Below are 10,344 nucleotides of genomic sequence, written 5' to 3' on the forward strand. Positions count from 1 at the left end.
TTAGTCTGAAGATTCACACACCTATTTACATTAAGTCTTTCAGACGATTCTTTTAGTAAATAAGAGAAAATTCTGCCTGGACTTTATATGGTTTCTATTGATTTCCTTTGTTCCTATTTTTCTTCGTTATATTCTCATTTCCATTATATATTATACTAGCGGGGGTACCCGGAGTTGCCCGAGTGTTTGTTTCCGGGACGGGGGGGGGAGTTTTAAAAAATGTTATGGTAGGTAAGTAGGAAGGATCAAACCCGGAGTCATGAGTAAAAGTAGGAAAATAAAGTGTGAAAAAAAAACAAAAAACATCTGCAACGTTAACAGTTCGGCCACCAAGAAAAGTCCATTCCACTTGTTTAGGAAAAAAAACCAAAAAAAAACGACTACGGTAGGTCGGCGCGAACGTGAAAATATAATGTGAATTGTCCAGCACGCTAACCACTACGCCACAGAGCACTGCAGCTTAGTTTAGTGATTTTAAATAACTTCACATGAAAGAACTACGAAGCCAAACCGGTGTTCTCTTCTCAACTGTTCCTTGTGAACGATCCCCAAACGGTGTTAAGTGGTGGCAGGGGGAGGAGGAATTTATTAGAGAGAAATATTTTACCACTTCCATTGATCTTAACCGATTTTGGCCGTGACTTCTCAGCAGAAAAAGTATAGAAATCTAAGATTATCGAGGAATTTGAGAAATAATAAGCCTATAACACACCTCAGATATTGTTCTGCCGTTTGTGCATATTATATTTGCATGAAATATCTTGATTTTTAATCCTATTAATGTCAAAATCGGACGCGAAAAATGAGTTCATTTTATTTATACAGAGAGAGATTTATTTCATCCGTTATTCTAGTCTTAATTCATTTGTTTGAAACAAGCTGGCCGTATCATTTTGTTTTAATTCATCATGTGTAAAATTAATACAGTCTGTATATAGCCATTATCAAATTTTGTTATATTCAAATATCGTACATATATATATTTATATATATCTATAATATAAAGCTGAACGTCTGTGCGTGTACCTGGTCACGAATAGGCTCCTATATGGTTGACTATTATAGAAAACTGCTCACAAATAACGATAGAAGATGTATCGAGACACAGGAATGGGTATGTTTGATCTGGCATAATGATGATTCATAAAAATTGTGGGGGTTGAGTACGCGCCTGGTCCAGAAAGTATGGAAATAAAAAATTTTAAAATTAAAAAAAAACGTTTACAAGTGTTTTTGATATAGATGTACATAATAATACTTTGATAAGTATGTTTTAAATTAAATAGGGGTGGTATAATAAAATTGTGGGGTCTTCGCACGCGTCTGGCCTCCATAGAATGGAAATAGGCACAAAATTTAATAAAGACTTTTCATATCTATCTGTGTAAGTATACTTTGATAATTATGTTTCAGTTTGAGGAAATATGGTATAATTAAATTATGGGGTGTTCGTTCGCGCCTGACCTCCATCGAATAGAAATATGTCACACAGTTTAACAAGGTTTTTAGTCGCGTGCAAGCGACCCTATAAGTCAATCCGTCGGTCGGTCGGTCGGTCGGTCGGTCGGTCGGTCGGTATGTCGTTCTGTCCGTAACACTTTTGTGCTTGGCCTTTTTGGTTAAGATCCTGTTCTTAGCTATTTAACTTTTTTTGGCCTTTTGACCAAGATCAAAGTGTAGTATCAGTTCTTACTACATGCTGTACTTATATTTGTAACTTTGTGATATAAAGTGGGGGATCACTTTTCTGTATTAATTTAATGTAAAATAATTACCTGTACAACCAGTCAGTCTCAAAGCCATTCAAGTAATTCTCCAGATCATTCAAGTTGTTTGTGAAGGATTCCAGTTATTTTTTAAGCATTCAAGTCATTCTTAAGGTCATTTAATTCATCCTTAAGTTCATTAAAGTCATTCTAAGTCATTTATTTTTTATTTATTTAAGTCATTTCAGCCCATTTTTCGGTCATTTTAGTTTATCTTTAAGAATTTCATGTCAATCCTACATTCACGCATTTATTCATTACACGAGAGCATGCGACTAATGACTATCGGCCTTGTTTAATATAGATCCACAGAATATTGTGATAAGTGTTTCAGTGTGAACAAGTATTGTATAATAAATTATGGGATGTATCTATTTTATTTTTACTTTCATCATATTTTGCTTTGGTTTTGCTACCCCCCATATTCGAAGCTATCTCTTTACAACCATTCCTTTTCATAACCTACCATACTTTCATAAATCATGTACGCTATTTTTGGACCCAGTAACGCCGGGTACTTTTGCTAGTATATATATATATATATATATATATATATATATATATATATATTTATTTATTTATATAACTACTTAATTTACTCACATAAAATTAATATACGAAAGTATAGATTTATGCGTAAAGTAAAGTATTTACTTCAAAAGTGCTCAATACGTAGGTAGAGCTAGTTCGTAATTTATAAAATATATATGGCGATTAAGCTACACTGAATATTCCGTGTTTCATCCACTCTTGGACTCTTCAAGCTTATGTTCGAATTCTGTGGTTGTTTATCGCTTTTATATGCTCCTCTTCTATTGAGATTTTAGTTAGCCAATCAGCTTTCTAGTATCCACCGCGCCCTTCCTATCGGCCAATGGGCATGCATTTATCGGACAAAGGATCTGTTTTAAAACTAGGTTAGTGTTTTTTTCTTGTTAGTTTATATATAAATATATATATATATGTGTACATACATATATGCACATATATATGATGATTGCAACGACTTGTCAGACGAGTGCCACTCCCTCAGACATTTAAAATCCATGAGGCCAAATGTCTGAGGGCGTATCTATACTACCTCAGACATTTGGGCTCATGGGTTTTAAATGTCTGAGGAGGGAGGACAGAGCAGTAGCTCTAGATATATCTAAGGCTTTTGACAGGGTATGGCATGAGGTTCTCCTCAGGAAAATTAGATCATACGGTATCACTGGTGGAATACTTAACATAATAAAATCCTTCTGGGATAAGAGAAAAATCCAGGTTGTCCTCGACGGTCATACATCTAAACAATATGATATAAATGCGGGAGTGCCTCAGGGGTCTATCCTTGGACCTTTATTGTTCCTAATATTCATTAATGACCTCCCCAACAAAATTGCCTTTGAGATCGGTATATATGCTGATGACACCACACTCTATAACAGTCATGACAGGAAAACAAATGAACACATATCTAAAGAAATGGCAAAAACACTAGAGGATGACCTCCAATCTGTAGTGGAACAGGGGCAAAAATTGATGGTCACATTCAATGCTGCCAAAACTAAACTTGTTTCCTTCAATAATTACAAGAAACCATCTCTGCCACTAATAGCAATGGTCAGCGACTCCCTCTCTGAGAGTACATCTTTCAAACTGCTTGGCCTAACGTTCACAGGAAACATGAGTTGGAACAATTATATTGAAAGCATTGCCAGGGCCGCTGCGAAGAAGGTAGGCTCTCCCTACTGTGCTAGAAAACTACTAACACCCGAAAGTATCCTGTACCTCTATAAGGCCACCATTCGCCCATGTATGGAGTATTGCTGTCACATTTTGGCTGGTGCAACTGCTACTAGTCTCTAGCTTTTAGACAAGGTTCAAAAGAGAGTCGCCAATCTGATAGGTCCTGAACTGGCATCTAAGCTTCAGCCTCTGTCCCGTCGACGAAATGTTGCATCCCTCTACCTGTTCTACAAGTATTTTAATAGTGAATGCTCTGGCGAACTGCAGACACTTGTGCCCCCACGCCGTAGACATCGTCGACAAACCAGACAAGCAGCTAAATCGCACCCCCACACTGTAGAGATCCCTAGATGTAAAAGATCTTTCTACTCCAGTAGTTTCTTCCCCAGAACCGCTAGACTTTGGAATTCCATTCCGGGTCCTTGCTTCCGCAACTGTACTGACATGTAGAAGTTCAAGTGTAACGTGAACCGACATCTTGCTGCCCAAATCCCAACATAGTACCCCAGTAGTTGTTGCCCCTGATAGTAGCCCCCTACACCAAAGTGGCAATGTGCCTTGTTTGGGGTGAAAATGTAATATATATATATATATATATATATATATATATATATATATATATATATATATATATATAACTACTTAATTTACTCACAAAATTAATATGCGAAAGTATAAATTTATGCGTAAACTTTAAGTATTTACTCTAAAAGTGCTCAATACGTAGGTAGAGCTAGTTAGTAAGTTATAAAATGTATATGGCGATTAAGCTACACTGAATATTCCGCGTTTCATTCACTCTAGGACTCTTCAGGCTGCTGCGCATAATCCTGAAGAGTCCTAGAGTGGATGAAACGCGGAATATTCAGTGTAGCTTAATCGCTCTATATATATATATATATTTTATAACTTACTCTCTCTCGTTCTCTCTCTCTTTCTCTCTCTCTCTCTCTCTATATATATATATATATGTATGTATATATATATATATATATATATATATATATATATATATATATATATATATATATATACGGTAGCCGAATGGATTAGGCCCTTGCTAATGAAGCGAGACATGGCTTCTGTTGCTAGGTTCGAATCTATCGACTGGCATTTATCATGAACCCATGTACTGATGATTCCCGAAAGGATGAAACACTAGTGTCGGTAGGTATTTATTATTATAGTAAATAACTATGACAGCCTGTTTCAGAAACCCGTTTCTTATCGTTGAGCACTTTCAGTAGAAATAAAAGTCCGCCAATTAAGCTCGTATACGCAGATAATCATATGATGATTAGATCACTATGACAGACGTTAAAAACATTTAAAAGAATAGATGTTTAAATTTCAATAGTATGTCTCGCGGTTAACGGTAGCCGAATGGATTAAGTCCTTGCTAATGAAGCCAGACATTGCTTCTGTTGATGGGTTCGAATCTATCGACTGGTGTTAATCGTGATACCTTGCACTAATGATTCCCGAAAGGATCAAACACTAGTTTTTATAGGTATTAAATATATATATATGTGGGTCTTCCATTTTCCGAAAGGATGAAACAGCAGTTTTTGTAGGTATTAAATAATAATAATAATAATAATAATAATAATAATAAAAAAAATAATAATAATATACATATATATATATATATGTGTGTGTGTGTGTGTGTGTGTGTGTGTGTGCGTGTATGGGTCGTCCATTTCTGAAGTACAGGGGTAAGCTGAAAGACAATCTTAACCACGCAGGCGTGAACCCAAAAACCTTTGAAAAAGATGTTGCGGATAGAAAATTGTGGAGGGAAAAATGTTTTGCGAGCATTAACACATACATTGACACACGGCTATCGAATCAAACAAATCTTCGTAGAGCAAGAGTAGGAACAGCACCTTCCAAGCCTGTATCCTGTGAGTCGTTCGGCTTGGTTTGTGGGAGCAGAGCTGGCCTCGTGTCACACATGCGGCACAAGCATTGAAGGCAGAGTGAAACAGAGCGAGTTTTGGCCCTCATGCATAGAACACGACGGGAGAGTCCATTATATATATATATATATATATATATATATATATATATATATATATATATATATATATATATATATAAAGTGTTCGCCCTAAAGAAAACAACACTACAGATTTATTTTAAAACTTTTATATAAAAAACAAATTAAGGCAACTTGACAATGTAGCAGAGCTGAAATCTATTTAATGTAGCCGCCTTTATCCTCAATCACCGCTTCGATACGGGCCGGAACTGGGAGCATATCATAATTTGTATTCATTTGTAACTATATTATAAGGAATATACACTTAAAATATACTATATATCCACTCAAGAAATACGAAGTGGAAATATAAAATTGTCGCCTTAGAAAGAGGACATGATTCCATTTCCGTTTGATGAAACCGGTTTTCATATTTGTTGCAGGTCACCTAATAGCTGACCAGTTGTGTCTCAAAAGCGATAGGAGTCTTCTATCATGTCTTAAAGTGACACAATTTTCAACGAGCTAGTTCGTAGATCGCCATTGTACAATTATAATCCAAATTATAACAACAAGACCATTGCCAGCACCCACAAAATGCATCGCTAGATTGTCACAAATAATAGGGACGTGCCCAGGGTAATGAAAACAAAATTTCCGGCCACGGTTGTGATTGGTGTTGTTTCAATTGAGGGTCACATCGCGCCACCTCCCATCTTCGAAGTCGACATGAAAGTAAACACCAATGTGTACCTAGATGTGCTGAAGAGTGTGATGATCCTATCGGTGAGGCAGCGGCATTCGGCGTCGGCCCACGAGCCCAAAGACTTGACTTCAGAAGAAATGCAACGACCCTTCTATCACTTGCCTGCCTTCTTCGCCGCCATGAACTCACTTTATATGTCGAAAACATCACCACATGACCTCACACAACACCAAAACTAGTCTGCTCGCCGTTATCCACTGAATATTCGCTGAGTATGAGCTCCCGCTGGCGGATGTAGAAAAGACATGCTCCAAGTTTCTTTAACAGAATAGGTGTCAGCCTTACCACATAATCGTTACCTGAATTGATTTTTTCAATAAAAGTTTTAAAATAAAGCTGTAGTATGTTTAGAGCGACCAATTTATTGTTCCCCCCTGTAGAGGCCACTCGTTTTAACCATCCTTGGTTGCATTGAAAACGACCTCCTATTTATTCGATAATGGAAGAATTACTGGTTGTATTTTTACTTCACTGTTAGGAATTTTCCCCACATCACTAGTTCCTATCTTCTGCGTGTTTTCTAGTTCTTTTGGCTGTGACTATGTTACTTTTACAATGACTTCTAGCATTTATATACAAGCGGTATTAGTTACAATTTTACTTTTACAATGACTTCTAGCATTTATATACAAGCGGTATTAGTTACAATTTTACTTTTACAATGACTTCTAGCATTTATATACAAGCGGTATTAGTTACAATTTTACTTTTACAATGACTTCTAGCATTTATATACAAGCGGTATTAGTTACAATTTTACCTTTACAATGACTTCTAGCATTTATATACAAGCGGTATTAGTTACAATTTTACTTTTACAATGACTTCTAGCATTTATATACAAGCGGTATTAGTTACAATTTTACTTTTACAATGACTTCTAGCATTTATATACAAGCGGTATTAGTTACAATTTTACCTTTACAATGACTTCTAGCATTTATATACAAGCGGTATTAGTTACAATTTTACTTTTACAATGACTTCTAGCATTTATATACAAGCGGTATTAGTTACAATTTTACTTTTACAATGACTTCTAGCATTTATGTACAAGCGGTATTAGTTACAATTTTACCTTTACAATGACTTCTAGCATTTATATACAAGCGGTATTAGTTACAATTTTACTTTTACAATGACTTCTAGCATTTATATACAAGCGGTATTAGTTACAATTTTACTTTTACAATGACTTCTAGCATTTATATACAAGCGGTATTAGTTACAATTTTACTTTTACAATGACTTCTAGCATTTATATACAAGCGGTATTAGTTACAATTTTACTTTTACAATGACTTCTAGCATTTATATACAAGCGGTATTAGTTACAATTTTACTTTTACAATGACTTCTAGCATTTATGTACAAGCGGTATTAGTTACAATTTTACCTTTACAATGACTTCTAGCATTTATATACAAGCGGTATTAGTTACAATTTTACTTTTACAATGACTTCTAGCATTTATATACAAGCGGTATTAGTTACAATTTTACTTTTACAATGACTTCTAGCATTTATATACAAGCGGTATTAGTTACAATTTTACTTTTACAATGACTTCTAGCATTTATATACAAGCGGTATTAGTTACAATTTTACTTTTACAATGACTTCTAGCATTTATATACAAGCGGTATTAGTTACAATTTTACCTTTACAATGACTTCTAGCATTTATATACAAGCGGTATTAGTTACAATTTTACTTTTACAATGACTTCTAGCATTTATATACAAGCGGTATTAGTTACAATTTTACTTTTACAATGACTTCTAGCATTTATGTACAAGCGGTATTAGTTATATTTTTTTTGGAAAAAGAAATCCAACAGAGTCCTCTATTATAAGGAAAATCCGAAACCAAAACGTTTAGCTTATGATTGACTTTTTCCTTTACCATAATTACTTGGGCTATGAAAACCTGTTTGCTCCAAGGCTAAAAATACAAATATGAACAAGTAGCTATTACATTATGCATACATATTCATACTGTCGTCGCTCGACCTTTGCGTGGCAAATTCTATTTAAAAAAAAATTTTTCACACTTTTGCACCGATTTTCTCCCGCTAAAACACAAAATTTCGCATGGGTTCGAATATCCTATTGTAAGAGTATCTTGTGTAGTTTCCGACGTGTAGGAGACGGGGAGTCTCGTCGTGGGCGACGAAGCGTTTCACTGAAGAACCACGGCAACACACAGCGAACCAACAAACAATGACAGCCACGGCGCGAAGGTAATTAACAAAGCTCAGCTGACTGCACGAATAGAAACGGAACCTAACGGTCACTAACGGAACCCAACGGTCACTGTACTGATCGCCACGAACGTCAGAACCCGACTGCCTCGCACCTCCAATGGACCGATTTTTATTCCTCAAGATGGCCTAGCTAATTTGCATCCCCGCGAGATCTCGCGCGATCCTGCGAGATTCCGTCTCTAATAAAAGCAGGCAGGCGCCATCTTGGAACTCTTTCTTCCGCTGCCCCGACCACAGGATCAGCCACCACCCCGCACGCCAGGCACACACGGACCCTCTTGCGCCGAGGGCTACGGTTAGTTTCACACCTATATATTAAGTGTTATGTCTGTTGACCAAAAACTGACAGAGGGTTTGGTTGGTAATTTTTTAATATATATATATATATATATATATATATATGCATACGTAAATATATATAAAGAAGGGTTTGTGTTTATTATAAGCTTTTTACGCAAATATCACGTTGGTATACATCATGTAGAATATCTGCATAGATATATTTACATGTAATAGTAAACTAAAGATGATCATTCCATAAGAAAATCGAAAAACCTAATAGGAATTAATTTAAATTGACGTTTAAAAGAATATGAAAATAGCAAGACCCATATATAACGAAGCTGTTTTTTTTCTTTTTAAATAAATAGAAGAAAAAAAGGGTTTTTAATATGAATATCAATACACAGAAAAATTATAGGAGTATATATATGTATGTGTATATAAATATATATCTATATCTAAGGGAAAGAGAGGATAGAAGCTTAAGGGAGGGAGAGAAGTAGACAGAGATATTAATAGAGCCTGGAGAGAGAGAGAGAGAGAGAGAGAGAGAGAGAGAGAGAAGGATTGATGTTTAGTTTTCTTTTGTATTTCAAATATTAGTGCAATCCAGCTTGAATATTTTCTATAGAGTTTTAATCCTTTTTTCATAATGGCTATACACACACACACACACACACACACACACACACACACACACACACACACACACACACACACACACACACACACACACACACATATATATGGCTTTATATATATGGCTATATATTTATATATATATATATATATATATATATATATATATATATATATATATATATATATATATTGATGTGCGCATGCAATATAAAAGCGATTTATTTCTTTTGTTCAGTGCGCGATAAGAATGTAAGAATTAAAATATATGATTTCTAAGACGTGGAAAAAATTCCGAAATATATTTTACTTATTCTGCACGTCATCAAATAGTCGATGTAAAAATCAAAATGCTGACAACTGCACTTTTTATATCCAATTACTGCTATCCATTATTCTTTTTTAGAGTTCGTAATGATTTTCTTTCTTTTAATATATTTTATATGTTATAGAGACAAATTGAAATATTCTCACAATATATATATACAGGGTGTTCACAAAGTCTGGCTACATAATGTAGCCAGACTTTGTGGAAGCATCCTGTAGATTATGTAGCCAGACTTTGTGGGCACCCTGTATATATATATATATATATATATATATATATATATATATATATATATATATAAATGCCTATTGACTTGAGCTTTGAAAAGATCAAAGCTATAGGTCCCAATCTCTGGCCCCCCTCGCCAATCCCCGTCTAGCTGAATCCACTGTGAAAATTTTCCCCCACTCTTTATCTGTGCCTAAATCAAAACGTGGATTCCATGAACAAAGGTTCTTTCTTAGAACTGCACGCCTGTAGAACTCTGTTCCGTCTGCCTGCTTCCCACCTGACTACAACTTGGATGTCTTCAAGTCCAACGTTAACAAATTCCTAATGAACCGCCTTCTTAAGTAAACACTTCAT

At 35.3% G+C, this 10,344-nt stretch overlaps 1 protein-coding gene across 1 annotated transcript in view; it reads left to right on the forward strand.

Annotated features, from left to right (window-relative positions):
- LOC145284691 (uncharacterized) overlaps window positions 1–10,344 on the forward strand; it is a 413,246-nt gene that overhangs the window by 146,842 nt on the left and 256,060 nt on the right. The gene's annotated exons all lie outside the window — the stretch shown is intronic.

Source organism: Euprymna scolopes, chromosome 9 (assembly GCF_053919585.1).
Source record: "Euprymna scolopes isolate OS-2025 chromosome 9, ASM5391958v1, whole genome shotgun sequence".
NCBI lineage: Eukaryota > Metazoa > Mollusca > Cephalopoda > Sepiida > Sepiolidae > Euprymna > Euprymna scolopes.